The sequence below is a fragment of the Anomaloglossus baeobatrachus genome, unplaced genomic scaffold, assembly GCF_048569485.1.
Source record: "Anomaloglossus baeobatrachus isolate aAnoBae1 unplaced genomic scaffold, aAnoBae1.hap1 Scaffold_217, whole genome shotgun sequence".
Lineage (NCBI taxonomy): Eukaryota > Metazoa > Chordata > Amphibia > Anura > Aromobatidae > Anomaloglossus > Anomaloglossus baeobatrachus.
The window spans coordinates 77,071-97,573 of record NW_027441987.1 but is presented as its reverse complement, the minus strand read 5'-3'; the positions used below and the strand labels follow the sequence as shown (position 1 = coordinate 97,573).

Genomic DNA, 20,503 nt, shown 5'->3' with positions numbered 1-20,503 from the left:
GAGCAGGGCTGCCTGCACGCGTAACCAACGTAAACATCGGGTAACTAAGAGAAGTGGTTACCCGATATTTACCTTGGTTACGAGTGTCCGCAGCTCTCAGGTGGAGAGGGAGGGAGGGAGGAAGGGGGAAAGACAGATAGAGAGAGAGAGGGTGAGGGAGGGAGGAGGAGAGAGAGACAGATCACGCGAGACTGGTTCTGGGCATGCTCAGTACTTTCTGGGCATGCTCAGTACAAAAGCAGGATCCTGTCTATCAGCACGCCAGCGTTCACCTGCGTTCGCGTGCGTTATAGTGCGGATCCGGTGACTTGCAGTATTTTGACGCAGCTCAAAAACGCTACAAGTAGCGTTTTTGAAACATGTTAAAAAACTGCAAGTCACCGGATCCTCACTATAACGCACGCAAACGCAGGTGAACGCAGGTGGACGCGAGTCCATTGCAAATGCATTGAAATGAAAACGCATTTGCACTGGATCCGTACTTCCGCTAAAATAACGTTTTCAACGGATGTTAAAAAGACATAGTGTGAAACCAGCCTAAAGCTGCATCTTGGTTTTTTTTTTTTTTTCTTTGATTGAGTGATCAAGGGGTTAGTCTTGCAACCCACCCCTTCACAGCTGAGTGCACTTGTATGTGTATATAGTGGGGCAACTAAAAGTCTGCACAAGACTTTTCGTCTGCACCAATACAAGTATGCACCATATAAGTATGATGCATTGAATTAGGCCAGAGATGGGCCGGAAGTGACCGGAAGGTAACCACATACATAGGCACTGTAAACAATGTTTGTGTTTCTATTCACTCTCACCCCTATAATACTTCACTTTTTACTGCCCCCTCTGATCCCCAAACCCAGTAATGAACTTTTCATTTCTCCTTCTATCCTCCCCACCCATCTCACCTTCCCCTCAGACATTTTCCTCAATATTACACCCAGTGTCTCCAGACACACACGGCCACCTCACGGCCTCTCCTGCTCCCACCTACTAACACTCTCTGCTTCTCCTCACTGCTGGAGATATCTCTCCTAATCCTGGTCCTCCTCACCACATCCCTATTGTCACTTCAAACCCTCATCCACAACCTAACACAAATTTCCGCAACCTCTCTAACCTCATACCCATCCACCCAGCCCCCGCTCCCCCAGTCCCACTAACAGGAGCTCTATGGAACGCTCGCTCTGTCTGCAACAAACTATCCTATATTCATGATCTGTTCATCACTAATAAACTCTCCTTCCTCGCCATCACAGAAACCTGGCTCACCCCCTCTGACACTGCCTCTCCTGCTGCACTTTCTTATGGTGGTCTCCAACTCTCTCACACCCCCCGCCCCAGTAACAAGCATGGTGGAGGAGTTGGTTTGCTCCTGTCCGACCAATGCTCCTTTACACCAATTCCACTACCACCCTCTGTCACGCTCCCCTCTTTTGAGGTGCACTCCGTACGCATCTACGCCCCCTCCAACCTTCAGCTGGCTGTCATTTACCGCCCTCCAGGGCCAGCCACTGCCTTTTTTGACCATTTCACCACCTGGCTACTACACTTCCTTTCAACCGACATCCCCACCATCATCATGGGTGATTTCAATATCCCCATTGACACTTCCCACTCATCTGTCTCCAAACTTCTAACACTCGCTTCCTCCATCAGCCTCACCCAATGGTCTTCTGCAGCTACTCACAAAGATGGCCACACGCTGGACCTCATCTTCACTCGCCTCTGTTCCCTATCTAACCTCTCTAACTTGCCTCTCCCCCTGTCTGACCACAACCTACTCACATTCTCTTCCCTCTCTTCTCCAAGTATGCAACCCCCCCTCCACAAATTTTCACACCCTCGCAGAAATATCAAAGACATTGATTTACACGCCCTTTCTCAGTCCCTTCTCCCCCTCACAGACAATGCATTTCTACATGATGCAGATGCCGCTGCAACTTTATACAACACTACAATCTCTGCAGCTCTCGAATCAGCTGCCCCCCTCACACACACCAAAACCCGCACAATCAACAGGCAACCCTGGCACACAAGGCAGACTAAAGAACTAAGACGGGCTTCCAGAATTGCTGAGCGCAGATGGAAGAGGTCTCATTCCACTGAGCACTTCATTGCATATAAAGAGTCCCTCACCACTTTCAAGTCCACACTCACTGCTGCAAAACAAACCTACTTCTCATCACTCATATCTTCTCTCACAACCCTAAACAGCTATTCAACACTTTCAATTCTCTCCTCCGTCCTCCGGCACCACCTCCCTCTCCTCTCATCTCAGCTGAAGACTTTGCCTCTTTCTTCAAGCGGAAGATTGACAACATCAGAGCAAGCTTTGGCCCACAATCACCACAGCCCCTTATCATAGCTACTCATCCCTCTTCCTCCAAATCCAGCTTCTCCACCATGACAGAAAACAATCTCTCCACTCTACTCTCAAGATCACATCTAACCACCTGTGCACTGGACCCGCTACCATCGCACCTCATCCCCAACATCACCGCAGTCCTCATCCCAGCCCTAACCCATCTCTTCAACCTATCACTAGCAAGTGGTGTATTCCCTTCATGCTTTAAACATGCCTCTATTACACCCATCCTCAAAAAGCCCTCCCTTGACCCATCCTCTGTGTCAAACTATCGCCCCATATCCCTTCTCCCCTACGCCTCAAAACTACTGGAACAGCATGTCCATCTTGAATTGTCCTCATACCTCTCCTCCTGCTCCCTCTTTGACCGGCTTCAATCTAGCTTCCGACCACATCATTCTACCGAAACTGCCCTAACCAAAGTCACCAATGATCTACTAACCGCCAAAGCCAAGCGACACTACTCTATCCTCCTCCTCCTGGACCTGTCCTCTGCCTTTGACACAGTAGACCATTCCCTCCTACTACAGATTCTCTCATCTCTGGGCATCACAGACTTGGCCCTATCTTGGATCTCCTCATACCTAACCGACCGAACTTTCAGCGTCTCCCATTCTCATACCACTTCCTCATCTCGCCCCCTATCTGTCGGTGTCCCTCAAGGCTCAGTTCTTGGACCCCTGCTGTTCTCCATCTATACCTTCGGCTTGGGACAGCTCATAGAGTCCCACGGCTTCCAGTATCATCTCTATGCCGATGACACACAGATCTACCTCTCTGGACCTGACATTACCTCTCTACTAACCAAAATACCACAATGTTTGTCTGCTATTTCATCCTTCTTCTCTGCGCGATTCCTAAAACTTAACATGGACAAAAGAGTTTATTGTCTTTCCTCCTCCTCACTCATCTCCTCCAACAAGCCTTTCCATCAAACTTGACGGTTGCTCACTCACCCCAGTCTCACAAGCTCGTTGCCTTGGAGTGACCCTCGACTCTGCTCTATCCTTCAAGCCACACATCCAAGCCCTCTTCAACTCATGCCGATTACAACTCAAAAATATCTCCCGGATCCGTGCTTTTCTTAACCAAGAATCTGCAAAAACATTAGTGCATGCCCTCATCATCTCCCGCCTCGACTACTGCAACCTCCTGCTCTCTGGCCTCCCTTCCAACACTCTTGCACCCTTCCAATCTATCCTAAACTCTGCAGCCCGCTTAATCCACCTCTCCCCTCGCTACTCCCCAGCCTCGCCACTCTGCCAATTCCTTCACTGGCTTCCCATCGCCCAACGACTCCAGTTCAAAACATTAACCATGACATACAAAGCCATGCACAACCTGTCTCTTCCCTACATCTGTGACCTAGTCTCCCAGTACCTACCTGCACGCAACCTTAGAGCCTCACAAGATCTCCTTCTCTGCTCCTCTCTTATCTCCTCTTCCCACAATCGTGTACAAGATTTCTCCCGTGCATCCCCCATACTCTGGAACGCTCTACCTCAGCACATCAGACTCTCCCCTACCGTGGAAAGCTTCAAGAGGAACCTCAAGACCCACCTCTTCCAACAAGCCTACAACCTACAATAGCCCTCAGCCCAGTAGACCATTGCGCAACCAGCTCTGTCCTCACCTATTGTACCATCACCCATTCCCTGTAGACTGAGCCCTCGCGGGCAGGGTCCTCTCTCCTCCTATACCAGTCTGTTTTGTACTGTTAATGATTGTTGTACGTATACCCTCTCTCACTTGTAAAGCGCCATGGAATAAATGGCGCTATAATAATAAATAATAATAATAATAAAAACTGCTTTTTTTACTCAGGTGGCACCAATATTAGCTTCATAGATGGTCATTGCTAGACACAATTAAGCTTCAGAAAGGTCTAGTGCACAATCAGCTCAGCGTTCACCGCAGACACAGAACTGCTCGTGGTTCTGGGTGCATATTGCACCCGACAGGTTCACTTTAAATGAATGTGAACATCTCAAGCACTACATGACTCAAGATGAAAATTGTGAGACTCGTCTGTCGCCCAGGGCTATGGGGTACTCCCGGCCCGTATATTTACGGGGATACTGTCACGGGAGAATACTGGCCGTTGCCCGGTTCCGTGACCCTGGGGACGCTTTATAATGGGGAGTATTTATAGGGGAGATTAAAGTCTTTTCTGTGACGCCACCTGCGGATTGCAGTTAGGATGGTGGAACCGCTGCTGCTGGGTTGGTTATCCCTAGGGCTGGTGGTAATGGCAGCTGTGGTGGTAGGCCCTCTACAGGTAGGGCCGGGCCCTGGGGAATAGATAGTGGAGACTTTTGCTGAAGAAGGGAGGCCACACTGTGGGGTGTAAGTTAACAGTTTTACTCACTCTGGACCCTTGGACGGCTGGTTCAGGTCCTTGTAGTTCGTTTGATGACTCAGTTGCTCTGTCCCCAGCACCCTCAGTGTGGTTGGGTCCCCGTAGCATGAAGTCTGAGTCCCAACTGTCTTTTGGCAGTCTCCTTGTACGTATGGTGGGCATTGTGGACCCTGTAAGGTTGGTCCGTGGTCCCGAACCCTGATCCGCTTGTTACTGCCGATACCCCCGGATCTGTGGGTCAGTGAAGGTCCCCTCATTGTGCAGGTATTTGCCAGGCCGCGTGAAGCTGGCGCCTGACCTAGGACCCTGTGCCCCATCAGTGCTCTGGTTCCAGTGGTACTTGGGTGTACTCGGGTCACCATTGCACGACCCAGCTTGAGGCACTTCCATTCACTTTCACTCTCCTGACTTGACTGACTGTTCCCTCCCACCAGGCTGTCTAGTCCCCTGGACTGGCTCCGCTCTCTAGGTGGCCATCCCTGTGGTGTCTGACTAGCCAATTACCCTTGGTGTGGAGTGGAAACTGGGATTTTGTGTGTGTGCAGATGTTACTGGCACTGGTGTTACAGGTCCCTGGGGGTAGGCCCTGCATCCAGGTGAGGATGCAGTACCTAGTAGTGCCCTGAGTAGTTCAGGGGCGCTACATTTCCTGTATAGGACTAAAAAAAAAAATTGAAATCTGAATTCCCAAATGTTGAAATTGCACTCAATTCATGTGCTTGACGGTGACCAACTCTACTGGAAAACGTACTTTTTCAAAACTGAAACTTCTAAAAAATCTGCTTCGTAATCACCGTTTCCACTGGCTTCCCTCATGTGCATGGAAAGTGACATCCTGAAGACCAATGAATTCAAGCCAATAAGAAAAATTCTCTGAAAACAAAATCCATACCTCCATAGTGTGCCATATAATGTATGACTTACTGAGGATTGTGTTTGTCGAGCCTTGTGTATTGTTCAGGTGTTTATCATGTTGATCACTTCAATGTTTTTAATGTGCTCACACCAGTTTTGTTGACGTGCCAATAAAATAAATATATTTAATATTATCGCCATTTACTTTTTATTCCTGTAAGTGGTTGTCGTAGAGGTCCCAGCACAGTGGTTTGCCCAGGGGCCCAAAATGCTGTTAAAGGGAACCTGTCACCGGTTTTTTACCTATAAGATGTGGCCACCACCACCGGGCTCTTATATACAGAATTCTAACATGCTGTATATAAGAGTCCAGGCCGCTGTGTACAACATAAACACTTTATAATACTCACCTAAACCGGTCGTTATGGTGGATGTGGCTCAAATGGGCATCTTTGTCCTCTGGTGGTGGCGCCTCCTCTTTCGGCGATCTTCATCCTCCTTCTGAATCCTGCATGAAGCGTCTACGTCATCCACACTCGCCGGTCCCGCGCATGCGCACTACAATACTTTGATCTGCCCTGCTCAGGTTCTGAATGCCGGCGAGTCTGAATGACTTAGGACGCGTCATGCACCACGGCTTCAGAAGATGGAGGACAAAGATGGCTGAAAGAGGAGGCGTCGGCACCGGAGGACGAAGACACCAATTTGACCCACATTCACAGCAGCGACCAGTTTAGGTGAGTATTATAAAGTAATTTTTATGTTCTACACAGCGGCCTGGGCCCTTATATACAGCATGTTAGAATGTTGTATATAAAAGCCCAATAGTGGTGGCTGCAGTTTATAGGCTAAAAAACTGGTGATAGGTTCCCCTTAAGATGGCCCTGGTCTGGAGACTTGTGGTCAGTCTGTACATCACAAGCCATTCTCAGATTGTGAGACATGGATGAATGAGGCCGGCCTCACAGAGGTCACCTCACACCTCTGCCGCTTCTCTCAGCTATATTATCTAAGGGGTTTAAATTCCGGTTGCTTCGCCATCTCCATTCCCGGCCTTTACAGCAGAGTATCTGCTCTATTTTATAGATGACACCAACTGCTTAGGTGAAAGCACAACATCTCTGGAGACATGTAGGGTGGCACGAGGTGGTAGGGGCGGGCGAGGGATTGACTCCAGACGCCCCCGAACACTACATGAAAACCGTGGCTCTGGCTGGGTGCATGGACATGTGTGGTGTAGGTCATGCCTCTTAGCAGACCGCATGTCACCATTGCCTTTGGCAGGCCAGGACCAGACAGCAGTGTAGACTGACACCGAGACCACCAGTCCTTATTAAGCAAGTCTTTTACTGAACAGTTTCCACAGTTCTTTCGGCATTACATCACATGTGAGCAGGGGCTGGCTGGCAAATTTTGGCCTGAGGGTCAAGCACACAGCAGCAGCCCATGAGCAGCGGCCCATCCTTGTTGTATTTGCCGCCGGCTGCTTCATGTAGGGAGTAGAGGTAACAAGTTTTTTGAAAAGATAAAAGCCGAAGTAATGATGATATAGTTGTGGTCAAATGCCGACAAAATTTTCATCCACGTCTATCAGTGTCCTACTATATATATATATATATATATATTAGATATATATATATATTAGATATATATATATATATATATATATATATATATATATATATATATATATATATATATATATATATATATATATATATATATATATATATTTATATATATTTATATTAGTGCTCACTTCAGTTATCCTATTCAGTTATATGTAGTTTTTTTTCTGAATGTGAACACAGCTCCGCCCCTTTCGGCCATGTTTTTTCCATCTCCTATATAAGAAAGTCCTTAGTTACCCCTCTCCACCCATAGCAGTTTTTAATTGCAATGAGATGACACACAGTTAGGGTCACAGAGCTAGGGACCCCAATATAGAGATATACCTTGACGAGGTTTTGGGGCTCAGTTACATTGATCAATGCGATTGCTAAATATCTCCTTTTTCCTAATATTCATAGCAGGTATGCAATTCATTATTCACATGTTCAAATTAGCAAGTAGCATTTTTCATTGTATATTCCAATATTTTTCCATATGCTTGAGGCATTATACCATTATCTAAGTTTGATGTGCAGCCTTATTCTTATATATAGTATGTATTTTTGGCTTGCACTTATATATATATATATATATATATATATATATATATATATATATATATTAGTGCTCACTTCAGTTATCCTATTCAGCTACTGAGAGAAGTGTCTGGGACTCTACTTAGCACGTGACCATAACTGTGCAAAATGCATATATCTATCACTACACTGGGAATACAGGGGAATCCTGACAGTGTGCACAGCACTCTATCACCATTCAGCAGTCTGCTCTCACATAGGGACTACAGAAATCTGTCTAGAGCTCGGAAAACAGTGTTGGAAAAAAAATGTTGCCTGGAAATTGCATGTTGTCCACAGAGTTGGTTCATATATACTCGCCTCCATTATAAAACAGACAAAACAGTCCACCTAAAGAAGCCGCATATTGACTTTTTTCTCTCTGTGTAAATGTCAGTGCAATGTACGGTCAGTGTGTTAGTATACTCACCTGCAGCGACCTTCTGTGTGCTGCACCACTCTGCTCCTCTTCTCAGTGACATCACCGCTCTGCAGACTCTCCTGGTTGCACTAAGATCTGCTCCTCTTCTCACTGAGGTCACCGCTCTGCAGACTCTCTGCGTCGCACTGTGCTCTGCTGCTCTTCTCAGTGACGTCACCGCTCTGCAGACTCTCCTGGTTGCACTGAGATCTGCTCCTCTTCTCAGTGACGTCACCGCTCTGCAGACTCTCTGCGTCGCACTGTGCTCTGCTGCTCTTCTCAGTGACGTCACCGCTCTGCAGACTCTCCTGGTTGCACTGAGATCTGCTCCTCTTCTCAGTGACGTCACCGCTCTGCAGACTCTCCTGGTAGCACTGAGATCTGCTCCTCTTCTCAGTGACGTCACCGCTCTGCAGACTCTCTGCGTCGCACTGTGCTCTGCTGCTCTTCTCAGTGACGTCACCGCTCTGCAGACTCTCCTGGTTGCACTGAGATCTGCTCCTCTTCTCAGTGACGTCACCGCTCTGCAGACTCTTTGGGTCACGCTGCGCTCTGTGTGACCTAGAAGAGGCTTTTACAAAGTAAGTCTATGGAATAAGGTTCCATAGACTTACATTGTAAAAGATGTCCAGGTCACAGCACAGTGTGAACCAAGGAGTCTGACAAGCGGTAACATCACTCAGAAGAGGGGCAGAGCGGTGCTGGATACCGGAGAAGGCGCTAGGTGAATATAATAACACACTCGCACTGCAGAGCACGAACATTTACACAGAATTTGGGGGGAAAGTTCATTGCACACGTCTTCAAAGCAGAAAATAAGCGACATCTTGTTATATCCTTTCTTTGTAGTAGACCTGGATACAGAAATATGGAGAAAGGATAATGTGTGACTGGTATATGATGTATCAGAGACATATTATCCTGCACTGTATATACATCTGATGTCTGTGCACATAGTATATTACATACAGTATAGAGGACAAGACGTGACTGGTATATGATAAGTTATGAGTACAGATATCAGATGGTATATACTGGATAATATGTGAGTTATTATACTATGAGTACAGACATCATATTCTACCACTCACATTTTACCCTGTATATAACATCAGCTGTTACATACAGTATACAGGATAATATGTGACTGGTGTAAGTACAGAATATCAGATATTATACCAGCTACATATCATGTATATGACATCTGATGTCTGTACATAGTATATTACATCCAGTATACGGGAGAATATGTGACCGGTGTATGATATACTGTGAGTACAGACAGTTATTGTAAGAGGCACATGTGAATGGCGCTTCAGAGCGTATGATCAACTACAGCTCCACATACATGGCGCTATTCAGAATATACAAAATAATAAACCAATAATGACCCTGAGAAGTGCGAAGTACAATGTCTCCTCTCTGATAACAGGACAGGAGAAAGGGTACTGTGCAGTGTATATACAGTGTGTCCACCCATATCCTGTCCACCGCCATTAACCTGAGAACGGCGGCAGCTATAGGCATAGAAGTGGTGTCTAGGTATAGTTAAGTAGCCATGCGCTACACAATGTAACCACCTATAGCGCCACCTGGTGGAAAACAACGGAGTTAGCATTTTTATCTCGAAAATGGAACAAGATAGAGAAAAAAAGTGAATTACAAAAATGTACATTTTCAATTCAATACGAATCGACACCTTGCATACAGAAATGCTATGATTAGAACGTGTAAAACTCACAAGGCTGCGGACGTGAAGCGATACCTCATGGAGACCTTCCTACAAGTCATTGGGTATGGTGGCTGCGCGGAGTGGCCTCCACGCTCACCTGACCTGACCCCATTGGACTTCTTTCTGTGAGGTCACATCAAACAGCAGGTGTATGCGACCCCTCCACCAACATTGCAGGACCTACGACAACGTATCACAGATGCTTGTGCAAACGTGTCACCTACCATATTGCACAACGTGCAGCAAGATACAGTATGCTGTGCAGAGTCCAGATGTGCATTGCAGCTGATGGGGGCTACTTTGAGCAACACAGTTAAATGAGCGCCATATGCGTGACCAGCATTCAATGTTTTGGGGGGGGGGGGGTCATGGGTTTCATATCATAGCATTTCTGTATATAAGGTGTCGATTCGTATAGAATTGATGATGCCTGCAACTTTGTAATTCACTTTTTTTCCCTCTATCTCGTTCCGTTTTCGAAATAAAAATGCTAACTCCATTGTCTTCCACCAGGTGGCGCTATAAGTGGTTTCATTGCGTAGCGCATGGCTACTTTACTATACCTAGACACCACTTATATGCCTATAGCTGCCGCCGTTCTCAAGTTAATGGCGGTGGACAGGATATGGGTGGACACTCTATATACATACGCACACAGAGCCAGGCCTCATATATATATATATATATATATATATATATATTATAGAATATATATATATATATATATATATACACACAGCCAAGCCTCATGTGTGTGCACGAGCGCACGCGCACACACACAGCCACGCCTCATGTGTGTGCACGAGCGCGCGCGCACACACACAGCCACGCCTCATGTGTGTGCACGAGCGCGCGCGCACACACAGCCACGCCTCATGTGTGTGCACGAGCGCGCGCGCACACACACAGCCACGCCTCATGTGTGTGCACGAGCGCGCGCGCGCACACACAGCCACGCCTCATGTGTGGGCGCGCGCGCGCGCGCGCACACACAGCCACGCCTCATGTGTGGGCGCGCGCGCGCGCACACACAGCCACGCCTCATGTGTGGGCGCGCGCGAGCGCGCACACACAGCCACGCCTCATGTGTGGGCGCGCGCGCGCGCGCACACACAGCCACGCCTCATGTGTGGGCGCGCGCGCGCGCGCACACACAGCCACGCCTCATGTGTGGGCGCGCTGCGCGCGCACACACAGCCACGCCTCATGTGTGGGCGCGCGCGCGCGCGCACACACAGCCACGCCTCATGTGTGGGCGCGCGCGCGCGCGCACACACAGCCACGCCTCATGTGTGGGCGCGCGCGCGCGCACACACAGCCACGCCTCATGTGTGGGCGCGCGCGCGCGCACACAGCCACGCCTCATGTGTGGGCGCGCGCGCGCGCACACACAGCCACGCCTCATGTGTGGGCGCGCGCGCGCGCACACACAGCCACGCCTCATGTGTGGGCGCGCGCGCGCGCACACACAGCCACGCCTCATGTGTGGGCGCGCGCGCGCGCACACACAGCCACGCCTCATGTGTGGGCGCGCGCGCGCGCACACACAGCCACGCCTCATGTGTGGGCGCGCGCTGCGCGCGCACACACAGCCACGCCTCATGTGTGGGCGCGCGCGCGCGCGCGCACACACAGCCACGCCTCATGTGTGGGCGCGCGCACACACAGCCACGCCTCATGTGTGGGCGCGCGCACACACAGCCACGCCTCATGTGTGGGCGCGCGCGCGCGCACACACAGCCACGCCTCATGTGTGGGCGCGCGCTGCGCGCACACACAGCCACGCCTCATGTGTGGGCGCGCGCGCGCGCACACACAGCCACGCCTCATGTGTGGGCGCGCGCGCGCGCACACACAGCCACGCCTCATGTGTGGGCGCGCGCGCGCGCACACACAGCCACGCCTCATGTGTGGGCGCGCGCGCGCGCGCACACACAGCCACGCCTCATGTGTGGGCGCGCGCGCGCGCACACACAGCCACGCCTCATGTGTGGGCGCGCGCGCGCGCACACACAGCCACGCCTCATGTGTGGGCGCGCGCGCGCGCACACACAGCCACGCCTCATGTGTGGGCGCGCGCACACACAGCCACGCCTCATGTGTGGGCGCGCGCGCGCGCACACACAGCCACGCCTCATGTGTGGGCGCGCGCGCGCGCACACACAGCCACGCCTCATGTGTGGGCGCGCGCGCGCGCGCACACACAGCCACGCCTCATGTGTGGGCGCGCGCGCGCGCGCACACACAGCCACGCCTCATGTGTGGGCGCGCGCGCGCGCGCACACACAGCCACGCCTCATGTGTGGGCGCGCGCGCGCGCGCACACACAGCCACGCCTCATGTGTGGGCGCGCGCGCGCGCGCACACACAGCCACGCCTCATGTGTGGGCGCGCGCGCGCGCACACACAGCCACGCCTCATGCGTGCGCGCGCCCGCACACACAGCCACGCCTCATGCGTGCGCGCGCCCCGCACACACAGCCACGCCTCATGCGTGGGCGCGCGCGCACACACAGCCACGCCTCATGTGTGTGCGCGCCCGCACACACAGCCACGCCTCATGTGTGTGCGCGCCCGCACACACAGCCACGCCTCATGTGTGTGCGCGCCCGCACACACAGCCACGCCTCATATGTGTGCGCGCCCGCACACACAGCCACGCCTCATATGTGTGCGCGCCCGCACACACAGCCACGCCTCATATGTGTGCGCGCCCACACACACAGCCACGCCTCATATGTGTGCGCGCCCACACACACAGCCACGCCTCATATGTGTGCGCGCCCACACACACAGCCACGCCTCATATGTGTGCGCGCCCACACACACAGCCACGCCTCATATGTGTGCGCGCCCACACACACAGCCACGCCTCATATGTGTGCGCGCCCACACACACAGCCACGCCTCATATGTGTGCGCGCCCACACACACAGCCACGCCTCATATGTGTGCGCGCCCACACACACAGCCACGCCTCATATGTGTGCGCGCCCACACACACAGCCACGCCTCATATGTGTGCGCGCCCACACACACAGCCACGCCTCATATGTGTGCGCGCCCACACACACAGCCACGCCTCATATGTGTGCGCGCCCGCACACACAGCCACGCCTCATATGTGTGCACAAGCGCGCGCGCGCACACACAGCCACGCCTCATATGTGTGCACAAGCGCGCGCACACACCCACGCCTCATATGTGTGCACAAGCGCGCGCGCACACACAGCCACGCCTCATATGTGTGCACAAGCGCGCGCACACACAGCCACGCCTCATATGTGTGCACAAGCGCGCGCGCACACACACAGCCACGCCTCATATGTGTGCACAAGCGCAAACACACACACACAGCCACGCCTCATATGCGTGTGCACACAAACACAGGCCTCCTATGCGCGCGCGCGCACAGGCCATTTTTATTTTATATATATACACACATACACTGTACATACATACACACACAGGCCTCATATATTCGCGCGTGCGTACACACAGCCACGCCTCATGTGTGCACAAGCGCAAACACACACACACAGCCACGCCTCATGTGTGCACACAAACACAGGCCTCATATGCGCGCGCGCACACAGGCCATTTTTTATATATATATATATATATATATATATATATATATATATATATATATATATATATATATATATACACTGTACATACATACACACAGGCCTCATATATTCGCGCGTGCGTACACACACAGCCAGGTCACATACACAAGTAATACAACAAGGCACAAATACACAGACCCAGGTATGAATACTTACCCTCCAACACGTGTCTGCACAAGCAATGGCGCCGGCCGCAGAGAGAGGAGAACAGGAAGTCAGCTCTTCGCAGTGAAGTTCCGGCAGATCAGCCCTGCATGACCCTGGCCCCGCCCCCAGGTCTGCTCCGGGAGTGGCAGAGTGCGGCTTCCGTAGAGCAGTGAGTGCAGCTGCCGCCTCCTGTGTCTGCAGACAGGAGCTTCAGGGCCAGAGCAGCCCATAACAGTATCCTCTCATAAAGCGCTGTAAAGCCGAACGAGCACAGACATCCCAGCACCTAAACCAGTAATGTTTTTCCTCATATAAAGCATGAATATTTGTTATAACGGCCGCCTCCTGCCTATACATACTATAAACACGTCTGGGCCTTCATCCACACTGTCTGAAAGAGAAACTGTCTCTGTTACGCATAGCGACCAATCAGAGCTCAGCTTTAATGTTTTAAACCGCTCTGGTAAAATGAAACCTGCGCTGTGATTGGTTGCTATGGGCAGCAAAGAGGTAGGAGAGGACACACAGGGGAAAAATATGTAAAAGACATACAGAATTGTAGTATGGAGGGCGGTCGGCCTATACACAGAACCTCCTATCACAAAGCAATGGAGGAGCAGCTAATATAGCTTTACACGGATGAGAGCAGTGAGTCTGGAGAAGAAGCCGGGGCTTGTGGGAAATGTAGTTTATAGAGGTCACATGGCCACCAGTGAAGGACCGCCCACTTCACACTGAGCACAGAAACATGTGGAGGAGATGGAGCCAGAGAAATGTAAGGAATGTCGCAGTGAGGATCTGGAGATATGGCCGGGCTACTATAGAGGAGAAAGAAATGGATTCAGGGGTAAACCTTTTAATTTGCAAATCTTGAGGCGTTTACACTCACACACACATAATACAACTGCTCCAATATACAAGGAAATATCTGTGTATTACACATAGACTGATACATCGGCTGCTGAACCAAGCAGATATTACAGAGAGCGGTATAACTATCCAGGGTGCAGGAGTCACAGTCACCCCAGGATCCTGGGCCCCGCATCTAATCCGGACACTGGGAAAGCTGGGTCAGCCGAGAAATAGGTACAGTAATCACCCAGCTTTCCCAAAGCCAGATATGTTACTAACAAGTGTACGAAAGAGGGATAGTTCATACCCTTTACAAATATTACTATTAACCCCTTCAACCACCTCCCCTTGCCGGTTTTCCGTTTTTTGCTCCTTCCAAGAGCCATAACCTTTTTATTTTTATGTCAATATACCCATATGAGGGCTTGTTTTTTTGCAGGACGAGTTGTACTTTTGAATGACACCTTTCGTTTAACCATATATTGTACTGAAAAAAGAGAAAATATTAAAAGTGCAAATCCACAGCTATTTGTGGGGGGGGGGAATATTTAACATGTTCACTATATGGTATTATGATTTCCCAGGTCGGTACGAGTTTGTAGACACCAAACATGGATAGTTTCACTTTTATCTAAGTGGTGAAAAAAAATCTGAATTTTGCCCAAAAAAATAATTGTGCTTTTGTCGCCATTTTCCGAGGCCTGTGGCGTTCTCATTTTTCAGGATCTGGGGCTCAGGGACGGCTTCTTTTTTTGCGTCTTGAGGGGACATACTAAAAAGAATGATGAAAAGGAATAAATAAAAAGAATGAGGGTAATAACTTATTAGGTGTATATTATGTAGATGTATAAAAGGTTTCTTGGGCAAGTTACACATGGAATGAACATAAAATATCTGTAAATAATAGGAGAATGAATGCATATCCCATATAACCAGGTGTATATTATGTTACCTGAGCATTATAGGTGTGGAATGATCATGAAATATATGTAGATAATAGGAGAATGAATGCATATGGCATATAACCAGGTGTATATTATGTTACCTGAGCATTATAGGTATGGAATGATCATGAAATATATGTAGATAATAGGAGAATGAATGCATATGGCATATAACCAGGTGTATATTATGTTACCTGAGCATTATAGGTATGGAATGATCATGAAATATATGTAGATAATAGGAAAATGAATGCATATGGCATATAACCAGGTGTATATTATGTTACCTGAGCATTATAGGTGTGGAATGATCATGAAATATATGTAGATAATAGGAGAATGAATGCATATGGCATATAACCAGGTGTATATTATGTTACCTGAGCATTATAGGTATGGAATGATCATGAAATATATGTAGATAATAGGAAAATGAATGCATATGGCATATAACCAGGTGTATATTATGTTACCTGAGCATTATAGGTGTGGAATGATCATGAAATATCTGTAGATAATAGGAGAATGAATGCATATGGCATATAACCAGGTGTATATTACGTTACCTGAGCATTATAGGTGAGGAATGATCATGAAATATCTGTAGATAATAGGAGAATGAATGCATATGGCATATAACCAGGTGTATATTATGTTACCTGAGCATTATAGGTGTGGAATGATCATGAAATATCTGTAGATAATAGGAGAATGAATGCATATGGCATATAACCAGGTGTATATTATGTTACCTGAGCGTTATAGGTGTGGAATGATCATGAAATATATGTAGATAATAGGAGAATGAACCGGCTACGGAGGAGAGGGGGAGAGAAATCCCACCTTCTCCTCCTCCGTGCCAGCCCGCCCCTCCTGAGAGCCTGCCTGCCCCCTGCAGCTGTGGTCTGCTGGCACAGTCGGACCTCAGATGCAGGCACACTAGCATGATACTCGGCTCCTGCTGTGCTGCCAGCGCGAGCCGAGTGTCATGCGAGCATCCCAGTAGTGCCCCGTGTGGCTCCAGCCTCTCTCTCTCTCATACTCACACTCACTGACTCATTCACTCACACTCACCGATCACCGGCGCTGCGCTGCACGGCTGTCACATTGCTGGCGGCTTCTCCTGATTTGAAAATGCCAGCCGCCCATTATTCAATCTCGTATTCCCTGCTTTCCCCGCCCACCAGCGCCTATTATTGGTTGCAGTCAGACACGCCCCCACGCTGAGTGACAGCTGTCTCACTGCAACCAAATCACAGCCGCCGGTGGGTGGGTCTATATCTTGCAGTAAAATAAATAAATAATTAAAAAAAAACTGCATGCGGTCCCCACCAATTTTGATACCAGCCAGGGTAAAGCCACATGGCTGAAGGCTGGTATTCTCAGGATGGGGAGCTCCACGTTATGGGAAGCCCCCCAGCCTAACAATATCAGCCAGCTGCCGCCCGCAATTGCCGCATCCATTAGATGCGACAGTCCCGGGACTCTACCCGGCTCATCCCGAATTACCCTGGTGCAGTGGCAATCGGGGTGATAAGAGGTTAATCATGGCAGGCGGCTATGAGACACTCCTAAAAATTAACCTTTAAGTGAAAGTAAATAAAACACATACACCCAAGAAAATACTTTATTTGGAATAAAAGGACCAAAAAACACCCTCTTTCACCATTTTATTAAAATCCCCAAATACCCCTCCAGGTCCGACGTAATCCACAGAGGTCCCGCGACGCTTTCAGCTCTGCTACATGAAACTGACAGGAGCAGCAGTAGAACACCGCCGCTCTTTATCAGCTCCACACAGCAACTGAGGGAGTCGCGCTGTCACCGGTGACGTCACTGAGGTAGTGCCGGGGTGTGTGCGGGGATGATGCGTGCGGGAGTGCCAGGGTGTGTGTGGGGATGATGCGTGCGTGCGGGAGTGCCGGGGTGTGTGCGGGGATAATGTGTGCGGGAGTGCCGGGGTGTGTGCGGGGATGATGCGTGCGGGAGTGCCAGGGTGTGTGCGGGGATGATGCGTGCGGGAGTGCCAGGGTGTGTGCGGGGATGATGCATGCGGGAGTGCCAGGGTGTGTGCGGGGATGATGCGTGCGGGGATGATGCGTGCGGGAGTGCCGGGGTGTGTGCGGGGATGATGCGTGCGGGGATGATGCGTGCGGGAGTGCCGGGGTGTGTGCGGGGATGATGTGTGCGGGAGTCCCGGGGTGTGTGCGGTGATGACGGGGTCTCTCCCTCTCTCTCAGCTTTAAAAAAAAACAAAAAAAAAACTGATCCGTTTTTTACCGGATCCGTCGCATCACTTTTTACACACTCTGACATGTATCCATTGCATCAGGTACAAACCGGATTGTGCCGGATTGCAAAAAACTGATGTGTGAAAGCAACCTAAGGGGTACTTTGCACACTACGACATCGCAAGCCGATGCTGCGATGCCGAGCGCGATACTCCTCGCCCCCGTCGTAGCTGCGATATCATTGTGATAGCTGCCATAGCGAATATTATCGCTACAGCTGCTTCACATGCACTCGCCTGCCGTGCGACGTCGCTCTGGCCGGTGAACCGCCTCCTTATTAAGGGGGCGGGTCATGCGGCGTCACTGCGACGTCACACGGCAGGCGGCCAATAGGAGCGGAGGGGAGGAGATGAGCGGGATGTAAACATCCCGCCCACCTCCTTCCTTCCGCATAGCCGACGGGAGCCACGGTGACGCAGGTAGATGTTCCTCGCTCCTGCGACTTCACACACAGCGATGTGTGCTGCCGCAGGAACGAGGAACAACATTGGACCGTCGCGTCACCGTAATTATGGAATTCGCCGACGCTACACCGATGATACGATTACGACGCTTTTGCGCTCGTTAATCGTATCATCTAGGATTTACACATTACGATGTCGAGAGCGACGCAGGAAGTGCGTCACTTTCAACATGACCCCACCGACATCGCACCTGCGATGTCGTAGTGTGCAAAGCCCGCCTAAGGCTGGTTATGTCGCGGGCGGGGAGGAGGGTGTCAGCACACCGCGCTCACCCCTTCTGCTCGGGTCCGGCAGCGGCTCCTGGTGGCTCGAGCTGTAGGCCGGATCCCGGGGTTTCTCGAGCGACACTCCTCGCCCGTGAGTGAAAGGGGGGTGTTTGTTGGGTGTGGGGATTGTTATAGTTCGTGACGCCACCCACGGTTGTGGTGATTGCACCACCGCTGCTCAGTGTGGGGGTCCCGGGGATGGTGATGCGGAGCAGCCAGGTGTTGTGTTGCCCCTCCGTGGGTAGGGGTTGGTGATCCCGGGGCCCAGTGAAGAGATGTAAAGTGTAGGGCCTGGAGGGCGCAGGGACGCGGGGGCAGCGCTGTGCCTTGCGGCACTGTGGTACTCACTCAGCCTGAGACTTGGACACAATTTGTACGGTAAACCAAACGGCTGGTAGGACGGTCCCACAGACGGCTGCACCTGCACTCCCGGTAGGTGACGGTGATGTCTCTCTTCCTTGCACCTGTGTTGACTGATGGTAGCGGTGTATTCCCTCCGGTTACCCGCTCCCCCGACTGCAATCTTGGCCGGAGGAGCTCTACACTTTGCCCGCAGGCGCTGGCCCTGGGGAAACTGGTGCCCTGGCGGTGGCGGTGTTTCCCCTGTAATGGTCGGGCTGTTGCCGTCAATCGGGACTTGGTTGCTGGGGGATCTACGTCCCCTTCACTGACGGATTCGGCAAATTTGGCGACTCCTAGCCTTGCCGGGGTCCGAGAGGCCCCTGCCCTGGTGCTGACTGTCCTTCGGAACACTGCTCCAGACCACCGGGCACACAGCCAACGGGGTCCTTCCAGGAACTTCCAAACGGTCCCCCTCCGGACAGTCACCGCCGTCGCTGACCTTGCTGTTCTAGCCCTACACACAGCTGGGCTCTCAGGCTTTGCACGCTCTCTGCGCTGTCACCACTTCTTGCTTTCCTCCTTTACTCCTTTTCTTACTTTCACTTCTTGTTGTTTACTCTAGCTCGTCCCTGAGCTTTCTGCTGTTCACTCTTGCCCTACCCGGGCTAATCTGCCTGGTAACTTCCTGCCTCCAGAGCTGTGAGCTCCTTGGTGGGCGGAGCCAACCGCCTGGCCCACCCCCTGGTGTGCATCAACAGACTCCTGGAGGAAGGCAACAAGGATTTTTGGTTAGCAGATGTGCCTACCTGGAGTGTGGGGTGTGGTGGTGTTGTGACCTGTGTCCCCTGGCTTGCCCAGGGCGACACATTTACACATCACAATTTTTTCCTGTCTGTGGGGATGCTATTTTTTGCAGGGCCCCATGGACAGGAAAGGACACCATCATATGTGACCTCCAGATGCCATTTCTGTATCCGTGTTCGTGATTTTCACGGATCGGGACACAGAAAGCCCGAGCCTACAAAGCGCAGGCAAGCGGCGCACTTTAACTCCCGCAATGTACATACATACACTATATACATACATTATATACATACATTGCAGGAGTGAAGCAAGTGATAAAAATAAAAAAAAGAAATCCTCACCTCTTCGGCGTGTGTCCCGCGATGCGCTACATCTATTCCGAGCTTAAGGACTTGGCGGGGCTACCCAATCAGCTGATCGGTCACATGAACGCATTTCGTGATCATTCCACACCTATAATAGTATCATAGTATCATAGTTTTAAGGTTGAAGGGGGACTCTAAGGGTGGCTTTGCACGTTGCGATATCGCAGGTGCGATGTCAGTGGGGTCAAATCGAAAGTGACGCACATCCGGCATCACTTTCGACATCGTAGTGTGTAATTGCTAGATGATACGATGAACGAGCGCAAAAGCGTCGTTATCGTATCATCAAGATAAAAGGGCTGTGGAAGAGAAAGCGCAATAGGGTCTTACCCAGGTGATGGGAGGGTAGAAGAAAGTGTTACACTCACCTATAATGGTTGTGTCAGTCACAACCACTATGCACGTATATAAGAATCCAAGTCCGGCAGCAGTCCCAAATGGCTGATAACAGAAAGTGGACGAAGAAAACGGGTTCTAAATC

At 50.6% G+C, this 20,503-nt stretch overlaps 1 protein-coding gene across 4 annotated transcripts in view; it reads right to left on the bottom strand.

The window, feature by feature from the left end:
• The window catches only part of LOC142261420 (E3 ubiquitin/ISG15 ligase TRIM25-like), a 121,866-nt gene extending 107,741 nt beyond the window's left edge, over nucleotides 1–14,125 (bottom strand). For 2 of the 4 annotated variants that reach the window (XM_075332109.1, XM_075332112.1), the window contains exon 1: nucleotides 13,704–13,888. The gene's annotated coding sequence lies outside the window, so the exon portion shown is untranslated. Of the gene's footprint in view, nucleotides 1–13,703; nucleotides 13,889–14,053 lie in introns of those variants that run through there. The other 2 variants (XM_075332110.1, XM_075332111.1) reach the window with 2 other exon arrangements.
• Between the last annotated feature and the right edge of the window lie 6,378 nt (nucleotides 14,126–20,503).